At 32.0% G+C, this 14,896-nt stretch overlaps 1 protein-coding gene across 4 annotated transcripts in view; it reads left to right on the forward strand.

The window, feature by feature from the left end:
• The window catches only part of LOC118188260 (irregular chiasm C-roughest protein-like), an 824,083-nt gene that overhangs the window by 352,326 nt on the left and 456,861 nt on the right, over positions 1 to 14,896 (forward strand). The window contains exon 3 of one of the 4 annotated variants that reach the window (XM_085814197.1): positions 2,489 to 2,557. The exons of the other annotated variants lie outside the window; for them this stretch is intronic. The gene's annotated coding sequence lies outside the window, so the exon portion shown is untranslated. The remainder of the gene's footprint in view (positions 1 to 2,488; positions 2,558 to 14,896) is intronic. 4 annotated transcript variants of the gene reach the window in all.

Consider the following 14,896-nt stretch of genomic DNA (forward strand, 5'->3'; position numbering starts at 1 on the left):
TGGAAGACCAAATTTGAAATTTGGAATTTGTTTTATTATCGATTTCGTATTTTGTAAAACTGTAACGAATTTTTGAGTAACAAACTCAACGATTTAAAAGCGAGAAACGACAGCACTCTAAGGGGGCAGGAACCCTTTTTATCTGAAGCGCGCGGAACTGTGTATCGGAAATTCTAAAGATATGCTCATTTTAAAATTATTTTGCGACATTGGTATTGAACTGAATTTTATGGTTTAAGTGCAAAGAATATGCTATTTAATAAATAAAGGTGACACACAAAACGTTAAAAAAACTCCCCTTTGGACGTAATTTAAAATTTGAAACCTTTCAATTTTTTTTTATAATTTTGAACGTTTTACTGAAATCTAAAAGACATCTGAATAGTGGAATTATGAATAACTGATTACTGCAACTAGCGAAAATGTTAACGTTATCCTGTACGTTTTCCCTCAGTAACATATGGTCATTATTTTTTGCCAGTTCCATACATTAAATAGTTTCTGGCCGTCCAGTACTCCATTATTCCAGATCCCTTAAGCCCATTTATCAAATGGCTATGTTGAAAATAGAAGGTAAGGAGAAACAAACAAAAAGTGAAGGAAACCTTCTCCGCGAGTATCACCTTCTGGAATCCGGGTTAACGAATTGAGGGTCCAGGAAACGTCTTATCACTGATGACCGGCCCCTGCTGTAATAAAGCTGCAATCGGACTGTGCTCCGGACACTAAGAGCCCGGGATCAAGCGGTCTTTCCTTACTGTTGAGCCGGAAAATCCGGGAGATCCGGCCCATTTCCCTCCGGGATTCCGGCTGATGGTCGCTGCTGATGAGGCCAAAGGAAATCAAGAGCCGCCTATTATGGAAGAGACTAAATGCCACTGCCTTGACGAATGCAATTATTGTCCAACCCGACGAATGCTGCCTAATGTCACGTGTAAAAGGTTGTCTCTGTAATAGCTTGATGCCCTCTGTCACAAGTTGTGTATGTGTGTGGAGGGGGATTTTGATGTGATATGTATAAATTAAGCCTAAGGCGTGGATTTCCTGGTATTCTTCTTTTCAAAATTAAAGACTGTTCTTTACTAGCTTAGATTTAACGAGATTCGTTGCAACTTGTGTAAAGAGTTCGAATTTAACTCGCGAAAGATTTCTTGCAAATATTTTGAGTGAGTATCTGCTGAGCATTTGTTTGTAACGTATCCCACAACAGGTTTGAAAGTTGTTGTTTATAATTTATGTTAAACTAACCAAATATTTACATTGCAATATGTCTTTCTTCCCCTTGCAAGTTTTCATTTTTCTTAACAGAGTTATAATTTTTCCAAGGATTTTACTATTTTGTTTGCTGAAATAGAGAATAAATCGTGTTGCTTCATTTCTGTATGTACCTTGATATATTTATTTTCATTAGACATGAGTATGCATAGCCATTAAGTTTTTTGTAAAACCTGGATATATGAAAAATGAGCAATATCCTCGCCGGGACTCAAACCTGGAATTCTCGAATACGCGCCGAGTGTTTTATTGTTACACCACGAAGGCATGCTGAAAGGAGGGAGAAAATACCTTATATACTCCCCTTTTTAAAAGACAATTGCGGATTAGGGACATAGTCGCCAAATACAAGTGGTTATGAATTATTCTTCACCACCTTTTAGTTCGGGCGTTATATTACTGTTTACCTAAATCCACCTTATATACTCCCCTTTTTAAAAGACCATTGGGGATTAGGGACATAGTCGCCAAATACAAGTGGTTATGAATTATTCTTCACCACCTTTTAGCTCGGGCGCCATTTGTATAGTAATTAGGTTTTCTAAAGCAGGAGGCGTGAAAAATGTGCCATTTCTTCACCGGGACTCGAGCCCTGGATCTCTCGAATACGTGTCGAGTATGCTTCTAGTTATACCACGAAGGCACGCGGACAGGAGGGAGAAAATGTCTTATAAGGATAGATTATAATATAAGTATTCTAAATGTTTCCTCTAATGTTTTGATGCAATATGTAACTTAATATTTAAAGTTGTAAAAGTTGTATGTTTTAAGAGCATGTAGGAATTATCATAAGTATCTTTGAAATGCCCTTGTGTTTTTCCCTGTTGCTTCATTAATATAAAATAAATAATATTTTTTAATTCGTTTAAATCAAGTGCATTTTTCTAGATATTATCATGCTGTAATTAATGCACGTTATAGTTAATCTATATTTTTAATTTATATTAGTTCTGCCTTAATATGTATTCTCTTCATTTATTGTAGCCTTCTTTTTATTAGTATTTGCAGTTAATATGTATTTATTACTACAATGAAATATTAAGAAATATGTACGATCAAAAGAGAAAAACTGACCTTTCTCATCGAAGAACAATATAATTTTTTTATGTATGAGTTATGGATATACTATAAGTATAGGTGTATAATTATTTCCATTCAATTCAAGTGTGGTTTGAAATAAATATTCTAATTGTTTTTTTTTCTTCTTTCTTAGGTAAGTGTCTTTTGAGGCCCTAGTTATTGAATCTAAGTTCTATATCAAGTTAGTTACCATTCTTCTAAGGTATGATTATTTTAACATTCCTTCAGGATGGCTTACATTTTCTTGATCTTATGCATTGTTCTGTCAAATTTTGCTCTCGTATTTTAAAAATTCGGTATTTATTTTAATAACTATTTAGAATATAAATGCCGAAAGAAATATGAATCAGGTGTCAAGGTTCTTATTACATAATTACATAAAAGAGATATTTCCTCAAAGACTTTTAAAACTCTTAAAGTCATTAGGTTATTTTAAATCAGGAATGAAAAATGAGCAAAGCGCTCACCAGGATTCGAACTTGGACTCTCGACATACGCGCTGAGTGGCTACCGTTACACCACGATTGCATGCTGGAAGGAGGGGAAAATATAAACTCTGACTTTATTTAATAAAGTCACGAATGCAGTGGAATATTTGTTATGACTATAGAATTTTATTAAGTATTGCTTAACAAAATAGTAGTTTCTTCATGATCATGCTCGGTTTTGTTAATGGGAAATCAAGTATATAACCTAACATAATGAATACCCTGCAAGAAAGCAGGCTCACTTTTCTAATCCCAAAGGCTAGATCTTAATGTATTACTCTCTATCCCTCTCATCAACTAATTCATTTCCATTCACATAATGAAATTCCAATTAAAGTAATAGCACAAATTCCTAGAGTCTTGAGAGGATTAATTTCTAATCCTGAATAAACTTCTTTTGAGCTCCATCATGCTTAAAAACAAATTAAGGTAGCGAAGGATCTTTAGAATTCCATCAGTCCTTAAACAGCATTGCAAGGTTCATTTCCCAAGCTCTCTTTAATTATTCCTTATCGTAAAAGTATCGATGAGGTTAAAGAAATTCGCAGTGTCCAGACCTCCATCCAACGGAAATTAAGCGCTTTGCTAATTGTGAAATCCGGGTCAAGAGAGGCAGCCAAGCAGAAGCGCTGATAAAATATCTGCATTAAAAGGGAATAAAGGTTTCTGCTCAGTTCTAAATCAAAAGGGTAGACTTTAACTCATATCTTTCTATGGCTTCCATCAACCGTTTCAACTCCATCCAGCTAATTAAATGCCGAATCGAAGCAATAGCATAGATCCCTGTGTTCCAGAAAGGGTTAATTCCTAATCCTTGTCGTCAATCGAGCTCGGCGGGTTGCTAAAAAGAAAACAAAAGCGAAGGCAAATAAAACGGAATCTGTAACGCACGCGAATCTCTGCTTACCCAAGGAGATTTATTGCCCATTAACTCGATCCATAAACTTCCTTAGAACCTCATCTTTGTCAAGGGCACTCGGCGAGAAGCGAAGTGAAGGAAAACAAACTTAAATTCGCTAGCTGTTGGAGAGAAGGGGGTTTTGAGAAGGCACTGAAAATGCCATCTGGGTGAGAATGGAAGTTAAATTTAGCGTTATGGACAGTGGGAAACCGAGCGGCGTGCTGAGGATAGCGGTGTCCTTTTTGCAGTTAATTGAGGGGTAGATCTGTATTAATTAAATGGCACGTGTAAAAGTCAAAGCTTTTGTAATCCATGCTGACTGCATTCTGGAAACGAAAGAAAGAACGCTGTTTAAAAGAATAATCTTCCGTCTGTGAAATGTAAGGACGCGTGAAATGGAGAATTGTGTTAAGATAGTCTTTTCTTCTTTAATTTAAAGTAATTGTGGAAAAGAAATGAGCATAGTACCCTAATGTTTTAATAGTTTAGAGATACAGCCGAGCAAAAATATTCTTGATTCCCATTCCAGTCTAGTTTAACTTCTTGGTGTTATCACAAAAATAATAGTTTGACTAAAATATCATCATCTATTTTGTACAGTTGGAATCAACTCTTACAAAATAAATTTGAACTTGAACCTTCAATAGTTTTATTTTATTTTATTTATTTACTTTTTTTTTATAAATGCCGTAGAAAGTACCTAAGAAATCTTTGATGTAAACTGATAAAAAATTTTAATCTAATAGACACTGTAAACTTGGCAGTTATTTTGCGAAAGTAAGCTTTTGCTGTGCAAAATAATTAAATAAAAGGTTTATAAACTCAGTTTAAGTAATTTAATAAAGTAAAGGAAGTTATTGTATGCCTAATAAAAGTCTTTACGCTGTTTTTTGGATTCTCATATGCTGTTTCTAATTGATTTCAGTGGATGCGAAAAATTGTGGGGAAAAAGAACTAGATATATTTATAATTTAATCTATTTAATTATCTTTAAATAAAATATGAATTCATTTCACTTTATTTTGATGACATTCAGTCACAGAATGATTACTTTATGTGTTTAATCTATGCAGACAATAAAAAATTCGTCAAAGAAAAATGTGCGCTGTGCGTCTTATACTGCTATTAAATTCTTTTTATTATACATTATCGAAATCTTTTTCAGTTACTTTACCTGTTATAACAAAGTGTACAAATGTAAAAACTATTGTTGAAAATAGGGAATTTTATTTAAAGTGCATTATTTAGTTGATAATCTAAAGGAAAAAAAAGCCTATTAAGTAGTGAAATTCATTCATAAAAAGTAATATTAAAAGAATTTTGTAAGATTACTGCGTTATCTTTATTAAAAATAAATCATAACTTTCAAACACAGAAAATCATAACACCTGTATTAAAAATTTTAGTTGGATTTCAACAAAATTCTCCGTAATAATGTAAAACGTTAAGGCAAAACATCATAAATAACACGTAACATAATTAAAACAAACAGAAAAAAATGACTGAAGTTATATTTTATATTATTTCTATCTAAGTGACTAATTAAAATAGAGGAACTAAAAATTTAATAAATTTATATAAGACCACTTCATTATTTACAGTCAAGTTTGAAAAATAATATCTTAAGATTTGAAAGTTTCGGGCAAATATATTTTTGCGTCAGAAATAGTAGAATTTATCATACGTATTGCTTTATAGATGGCATAAATCATATAAATCCTTTCATAATCCTTTTTATATCAATTAATCGAATCGCAGTAAAAAATCACGCGTTTCAAGGTATAATTTCAACAAGAAAGTACAATTTGTTAAAACATTATTTGAGCTGCTAATATTTTACTGAGAAAATGTGGAAAATAAGCAAATTCCCTCAATTTTCTGCATTTATTTATGTTTTTACATTTTAAAACCGCTTTAGCCATTTTGTTTTCAGTGCAAGGAGTTTTCTTGTGAACCTTTGATTTTGGAGTTCTGATTTTATTTATTGCACCCAAATTTTTTTTATAGCCCGTAAGGTTCGCTAGGAGCCCAAAATTTTGTGTTCTATAGAAATATTTAGGTTTTACTTACATTATTAAATTTTTTCATATAAATAGTCTTAATTTATGCAATTAAAATAATATTAAAATTAAGACTGTACGGAACATCACTAATAATGTCAAAATACTTACACTTGTATATTAAAAGTATTTTTACGCATTAACGAAGCAAAAAACGTAGTTGTGAAAGATTGGTGGACAGTATATTCTATACTTTACTTACGGACAAATTTTAAAAACGCTTTCACTGTGTCAAGTATTTCTACATTCTGAGTAATACGCGGAGAAAAATAGTAAATAACAGTCAGGTAGTAAATTCCAGCCAATTAAATTTCCACTCCATCATCTTTTATTCGTGTTAAAATTTTAAATGCAACGATTAATTTCAAGGTATCAAATACGTCTCGTAGGGCTGCCGGTGTTCGTTCTCGTCTTATATTTCGTATGGTGTGCCTATGAAAGCGAAAATATTAAAGCGAAATGAAGCGTGTCATATATGATACACTGATCAATCTTGTGTGCAAAGAGTTCAGTAACATTAAAACCGAAAACTGAAAAGAGTGTTTTAATGAAAAGCAAAATAAGGCTTTTTTTATCACCTAGTTATAATACTAAAGAGCTATTTCTTCCTTAAAACAGCTTGCATTCAGGTCTAATTTGGTTTACATTGCTCAGAGAAAGTAAAATTTGAAAAAATTTAAGTCTTAGTCAGTGCTTATGAGCGTCTCCAAGGCTGGTCATTGTGAACCGTTCGAGCTCAGCTTGTTTAAACAATGAAAAATCCTAGCTTAACTTTTCTTACGTGCCACATGTATAATAATACGCCGTGCAGATGATATAGTTGTTAGGGGGCACAATTACGATACTGAACGGCCCGCGTTCGAATCCCGGAGAAGGTAGGGTTGTAGTTGTTCGTCCCTTCATAGGAGGTAACGGTGGCCGACTATTAGGTGCCTCTGCTATAAATTGGCCACCACTTTCGGCCGCAGGAGTTGCCAATGTCGAATGAAGACAAAATAGTGCCCGCCAATCGGGGAAAAAATGTAGAAAAGTACGCTTGCCATCTATGTCATCCGTCAGCCAAGACTGCATGCGAATGCATCTGAGGTAAGCACAATACATGTTGACAACGATGAGACCGTTTCAAGATACAAATATTTTGGTGTTATGTTGTTTTTTGTCTCCGTCGGCTACTCCGGAAGTGTGAGATGTGTGTCTCTCAAAATGGTTCGCGTGTCTTTTATGACACGCGTGTCATAGGCCATCAGTGTCCTAGGCATTCAAACTGACCCTATGTTCAAAATAAACCAGCTGGAATTATAAGCATAAAATTAAGGCAATTCAGATAGGTGGTATTTCTTGGTTAACCTTTTCTAGAGAATTTAACAAACAAAATAAAAATTTCTAAAGTTGAAAAACCATCACTCCATCTAAATAAGAATTGAGAATGTCTACTCGTTTTTTTATGGTGATTTATCCAATAGCGCAAGCTAAGGTTAACGGACTCTACCTGTAAATGTAGTTCCATTGTTCAACACATTGTCTCGCTGGGAAACCAACAGCACAAAACTTTGCTGCGATTGAAGTTGATAGTAGAAGAGTGGTGACGATGTGGAAAGGCAGCCTTACAACAGGACCTTTCACAGTTCTACTGTGCTTTACTTTCGAGGTTCAAATTTCTGTGAATAATGGCTCCGATTCCTCTTTTGTTTGCAGATAGATCTTGGCATTTTATCTACTCCGGTACGACTTTTTTCCCTCTATTTCTTCTTTCCACCTTTTTTTACTGTCCTGCTATTTTATTCGATTGCTTGTAAAGCTTTCCTTCCTATTTTTATTATTTCATCCGGCTGTTTTGACTCACGCAAATAAAAAAGAAAGAATTGGCGAGAATTATTCTTTCTTCGTTCCTTTGGATCAGTTAGAAAAGAATAGTGATTGATTACTCTTAGTTTGGTTTGTGTTTTGCTTAACAAGATGCCATTTATCAGCCTGCTTTCATAGACCTTTTCCCATTTTAAGCTTTTTCTCTTCTACATAAGTCCAATAGTTTAGTTGTGTAAATTTAGTGTGAAAATGCGCATTGATTTCTAGTAGTTTATTCTCATCAGCAAATATATTTAAATCTGCTTTATATTTAAATCCATATTAGAACTTTCCTTTTAACTTGTCTCAAATACTATTTAGAAATTCAGTGTCTTATGATACTGAATAATATTTAAATAATTATGGCAGTATTCGTTTATTAGTGATATCCTTAGAAACGTTTCTCAGTGTTTGCAATTACAGTCTTTAATACTTTAGTACTTTCTGCTACTAATTTGAAATTTGTGTGGGAAATGTTATAACGACTGATTCAGAATTTTAAATGATTGATATTTGGTGAGGCTGCAGAAGGCCTTTTTAAAACATAAAAATATTACACTTCAGTTTTTATAAAGAAGTTAAATTAATAAACAAATAATGTATATTACTGAAATATGAAACAGAACATATAACGAGATACATAAGTATCAATTCCATACGGAGATTAAAAATCATTCTATGTTATTGTTTTTGAAGCTAATTTAATAGCCTAATATTTTGTTGAATTAGTGTATTTCGAACACATCAGCACCGTTATCTATAGTATTCTATACTTTTATAATGCGTTATTGATTCTTATAAGTAAGTGTAGTGATACGTGTAATATTTAAATTACATATTGATATGTGTATAAACGCATATTGAAAATATATACACGAATATATATATGCATAATTTAGCGAATCCCTCTCTTACATATGTGTACAAAGAGATGCATAATATATTGAGCATGTATGTAATTGCTTAATATCGGGATTATTTAAAAAAATGCAAAACACATATACTATTTAATAACATTTGTATTTTAATTATTAAGAGACATACATGTCAAAAACTAAAATATTATTTTACAATATACATACATAATTAGATCTTAAACTGAAAATACGTGAAAAATACTATAAATAATAATCAATAGCATTTTATGTGATATTTATTTTATTATTTGTATTTTATTCATTTATATTATGTATTTGTTATTAACTTATTATTTTTCATATTGCTTTTGTGGAAATGCTTTCAGAGAAAAAATTGCTACTTGAATTTACATGATATTCTATTCAGATTTAGATGAATTTAGATGCCTATATATGTTAAATTTTTTAATAATTTAATTTTAAATTAATTTTGGAAAAAAATCCTTTAGCTTCATTTTGCTCGTTAGAGTTATTTAGTAAGACAAAACTTTCATCTTTTATAATATCTTACTTCTCCATTTTACTTTGCGGTATTATTCAAAATTTTTATTTAAATATTATTGAAGTCCTAGTGGCCTGCTTAGTAGATTTATTAATTTTCAAATTTAGAAGTAAAGGCAAAAATTATTATCGTTATTATTATTTAAATTTTGTACAATCATTTTTATGCACTAATTGCTTTAAAGATGATTTATAAAATTGTTTTTATGTGTATCTCCTTATTATTGGAATAGCATAACGTAGATTATTATCTCAAAAAATGAATCTATTTATTGCATATTATATGAATTTGTTGCTTTTAATAAATTTCCTCATCTTCTAATTGCATTTATAACTATTTGTTGAAGAAAATTCTGAGGAAATTAATATTTCGCTTTATTAAAAAATACATCAAAGGACGGTTTGTAATATTCGTAGATTAATGAGGGAAAATTAGTATTTTAATATCTTCATCTGTTTTTGCCATGTAGATTTTATATTCAACTAAAAATAAATAGATATATTGATTCAAGCGGCATTACGTGTTATATTTTCAACAAAGAACGTACATTTACAGATTAAAAATAAATATAAATTTTATAAGTTATATTTGTGATATGTACATTACATAAATTCCTTGTACGGAATATTAAATTATAAGCAATTTTTGCTGCATTTCATTTAAACTTATTTCCTCGAATTTCGTTAGAGATATTTTTTTTAATTAATTCAGTTCTAACTTCGCGGCAAGGCAAGAATATTTAAAACCTCAAAATATCTTTATAAAAATTGAAAAATATAAAACATCAAACAGTTAAAACAAATAAAATTAGTGCTTCTACGCGAAAACAAGCAATTCGGCCAGCGGGAAAGAAGGCATATTTTTTCGGTGCGCAAAAATGAAAGCTTACTTTTGATCTTATTCGTCAAAAAAGACACTGAAAGTGCAGAAACTGACTTAATTCACTATTCTGCTAAGTTTCAAATGTAAACAAATATGGCTGTTATGGAAAAAGAATTAGGCTTAGTCGCACTTAAACAACTTTTAAATTGTTGATAATTCTACATCGTTTGCATACAGATTAACTAAAGGCATAAAAACTTTAAACGGGACATAAGAACAATATAATTAAATCATTTTTGAAGTAAAAAATGCACAATAATATAACATATAAGAATAAAACAAACTGAATTCACAGATCCGAGTAATAGAGTGGATGTATATATATATATATAGACGTTGGTGCGGCCGATTGCAACCAACTAGGGAGATGCACAACTGCATGTTATAGCAGTCCTATGTATGAAATTTCAACGTTCTGATGCTATTCATTTTTGAGTTATGCGAGATACATACGTACGTGTAGACGCCATGAAAAACTGTCTTTTGACTGCATTTAAAATCAGTTTTATAATTCATTTTAAGAAAGGTTCCTTTATTCTGTCCCTAAGTACAGATGTCATAGAAAAACATCGTTAAATTGCATTCGATAGCGGTCAAAATGGATATTTTCGTTGAAATATGATACCCGGAAATTTTCGTGATTACAATACTTCCTTTATTTCTTACAAGGAAGTAATACTTCTTGTTTTATATCTATCTTGCACTACTGTTTATTTCATAATTTTTTCAATATTATATTGTGCTACATTGCGAAATTAGTTCAGTAGTGCAGAAATGTGCCCAGATATGTTATTTAATAAATCCAAGAATGTATAGAATCCTGCTGAAAACTGAAACATTTTATCAATGATGTTAACCTTTTGCGAATTCTTGTTCAGTGTGAGCTCTTCTTTTGTCTTCATTATGTTCTCAAGCTGTCATTCATAACCCACTTAGGGAATATACTTCTTCATCTTTCATGCTGCTTACGTTAGAAATGTTATATATTCTCACGAGCCTTGTGTTAACGAAAGTTCTTTTTTTAAAAAAAATATGCGTGCGTAAATATAGTCAATTAAATATGCAAACCGAAGCAAAAATATAGGTTGAAAACTTTTTAATGCTTCCTGTCTTTCTCTTCACTTGAGCAAGATCGTTATTCCAATTTAAGACGTCGTATACTCTTCCTATGGGACAATATCGCATAACACCATTTCAGTGTCGCCAACTCAGCATATTGTATTAAAAATTATTTTCAGTCTCAGCTGGGAAGATTTTAACGAGATGGAAAAAAAGAGGATTTAGAATGCATGAATTTATTTTCAGCTCTCAACAGAGACAAAGTCGGATGTTAAATAAGAAGGGTAAATACATGAATATTAATTGCCGGTTAAATATTTATAACTGCGCTAAGTGTCAATTTTCATTCAACTGCCGTCTATGCTTTCAAATAATTAATTATGCTCTTTTCACAAAATCAGTTTTACGTAGTTGAAGAAACAAGGCTTTTAAATAAATAGATTTTCTAAAAATGGAAATTTTAAGAAAAGATTTTTCGTATGTAGAAATAGGTGCCTAATTATGTAAAGAGCGTGAAGTTGCATGAAATTTAAATTTTCTAAATATGGTAAATATTAACGATGTTTATTTAAAGTAAATTCATTTTTGGTAGCATTAAATCTGTAAGATATATTATGATGGATATTTTGCACGGACATATTCTGCATGTAAACTAATATGGGCGTAACGATTCCAGTAATGTATTTTATACAATTTTAATATCATGAGATTTAGGAAAACTGTCTATATTTTGGTTAATAATTAAGATTGTATTTTGTATTTATTTACTGTTACCATATGATATGTATGTGTGTTGAATCATTTGCCTAAATCATACATTTTTATAGACGTGTATAAAAATTAGGCAATATTGTTTACTTTGCAACTTTAATCTTAAGACATGAATTATTTTTCACCTAACAGTCTTATTTCTTAATACCTTGTGGCAACAATTAAATTCATCGTATAGTAACGAGTTGCCATAGTAACCATAAGCTCGGAAGAGCAGTTATTATACATTTGATCTTTGAGTTTTATGTTTCTTTACTGTATTTATGTATGCTTAACTTAAATAAATAAATATTTAGATTCCAATGTAATCATAATTGTGAATACTTATGCCAACCTCCCAAATTGGTAAGTCGATATTTGAAGACGTCATGTTAAAATGCTAAACAATAGCAAAATGGAAACCAGTTAACAACTTCTAATTCTTTATAAAAGATCAATAATTTACCTTATAGTTTTTAACTGTTCAACTTTTTTGCATTGTTTCATATTCTATCTATTAGTGAGCTTTTATAAAAAAATACAGCGAAATCCTTACAAAATAATTTCACATTAACCCCAAAAATAGAAAGTAAGCAGGAAATAGGGGTAGAATAATGTTATTTGTTGAAAATTACTACCTAGAAACAATGTTAACATAAATAGAACGATCCTGATAGTAACGGTAAGTAAATATGTAACTGAAACTCCTTCAGTTACTGGAAAGTAGCAACCCCGAATATAGCGTAGCTAGGATAGCCAAGAGAGTACGTTATTTATTCTGCCACTCCAACCATTTATAACTTACAATAAAATGTAGTCAAATTCTTACCCAAATATCTCCTTAGATAGTGTATATTGTGTAGCCAAACAACTATCTCAGTAGTTGCTACGTTGTGCGTCATTTTGTACCTCAGCTATTTTATGTACTTTCTGATTGAGTGATTAACATTTCAAAAACAGAAGAAATATTTTTTTAATGGCTGGACGCTTTATTTAGTAGCCATTAGCCTTGCGCCACTATAAGGGCCGGAAGTGGTAGCCATTTTATTATGGAAGCACCTAAAGAGCAGCTTCCGTTGCCTCCTATGAAGGGACGGTTAGTTTTTTTTTTCCTAATGGCAGAAAGTGAACAATTACAAATGTAACCCAGTCCATTAATGTGTTGGTCGGATGTGGTGGTCTCTTTATTATAGAGGCACCTAATAAGTGGGCCACCGTCGCTTTTCCTGTGAAGGGACAGACATTTACAACCATGCCTTCTCCGGGATTTGAACTCAGGCCCTTCGGCATCGCAGTCAGCTTCCCTGACCACTATACCGACTGGGCGGCGGGACGGACAGTTACAAACGGGATTCGAACCCGGGCCCTCGCTACAACAGTCAGGGTCACTAACCGGCTGGGCGGCATCAGAAGAAATACAACAGAATGAAACTGTAAGCAATAGTTAAAAGTAAGCCATAAAAATTTACATAAATTATTTTATTGAAAAATGTGCGTATACATTACATAAATGTATCTAACTGACGTTTTATTTACATTAAAATCACATATTTGTTTACTATTGTTAATTTAACATTATTTATCTCATCTCGTTTATTTTGAATTTGACAAATTACGTTTTTGTATAAATATTTCAAGCTACAAGGTATCATATTATTAAGATTCTAACCAAATATTTTAATTCTCTATGCTATCTTCCTAATTTCTATTTTCCTACCAGAATGTACATTTCTAGCTAACGCGATATTCAAATGATGTAGAAGATGAGACTATTTAAAGGAAGGTTTTAGAGAGTAGACTCAGAGCGTGTTCTGCCTACTTGAAAGCCACGTTGCTAAATTTGATTCACTTGCGATTAGAATTCTGCGGCGTGAGTAATTCTCGCCATTAAGCTTGTTTACTCCGACCTTAGGTCAGAGCCAGCTTACGCTCTATTTCAGTTGTGAAACCGTCAGACTAACTTATTTTCATTAGCTTTATTTGATCCGTTATTTTTATAACTATTTTTAATTAATTTTAATTAAGCCATAACTGTTGGCTTCTGTAAAGCACGAAATGGTGCCGGCTGTTAAACTTTATTTGAGTTAATAAAAGTGTCCTTTACATCCTTTTCCTGTCTCTGCGGTACTTACAGGACATAGTGATAATTCACAGATTATCTTTTAGTGTTTTGGATCTAGTTTATGTTGCCAAAGAACACCACACTCTATACAGCTATTATCTTGTTTCAATATAGTACTTTAGAGTTTCCATCCATTTTACCGTGTTTGCCTACAAAATAGTTTTCGATCTTAGATAACTGGAACATTCTTTCCAAGAATTTTCATCTTCTTCTGAATCCATGTTGACTGGATGCTTATTCAAGTATCTTATAACGAATTGTATTCCTCTCTTTATTTCTAAGTGCTTCTCATTTTATGTTATGAACTTTTACAGTTATTGTAGCAATAACACACATACGCACGAAAAAGGACTATTATTAGAGCCCTTCTAAAATGTATTATTTAATACATCAGAAATTTCTGGAAACAAAGGCATTCCCGGAATAAAAGCCTGTGAAAATTCCATCTTAGAATTTCACTTCAATCTAAAGAAGATAAAAAGTTGGACAGCCACTAAAAATAAAGGGGATACCGGAACTGCCAGAAAGGTGCTAAAGCCCCATTACTCTTTCTGTCAAAAACAGCTGGACGGGACACCAAACCTCAACATTTATGCGATCTCTCTCCGACATCTTTTAACTGGGATTTTTATTTTTATTTTGAAACTAAAGAACTTGGTTAGGTTTGAGAGCCCAGTACTGAACTGAGATCGATGAAGGATGATTAGGACTGCTATATTCGTGGTAATTATTACCGAAATGCATCTATGTTATCGATCCAAAGATTTCTTGAACCGCATCAGTTGTATGGTATTTAGTGGAGAGTGAATTTACAGCGTATAAAGTCTCCGGGTTAGAATTCAGAACAAAGCATCGGTATTTATCACAGTAACATCTTTGAGATACCGATATATTTAAAATCTAACAATCCTCTCGAGGTGTTACCCGCAAGAGAAGAATATGAAACAGTTGAATTCGATCCTCGTCCATCGGATAGTAGTTTGTTAATGGTCCAAAATGAGAAGGAACTTTAGCA

Source organism: Stegodyphus dumicola, chromosome 1, assembly GCF_044657685.1.
Source record: "Stegodyphus dumicola isolate Sdum_Otavi_A_Nest chromosome 1, ASM4465768v1".
Classification (NCBI taxonomy): Eukaryota; Metazoa; Arthropoda; class Arachnida; order Araneae; family Eresidae; genus Stegodyphus; species Stegodyphus dumicola.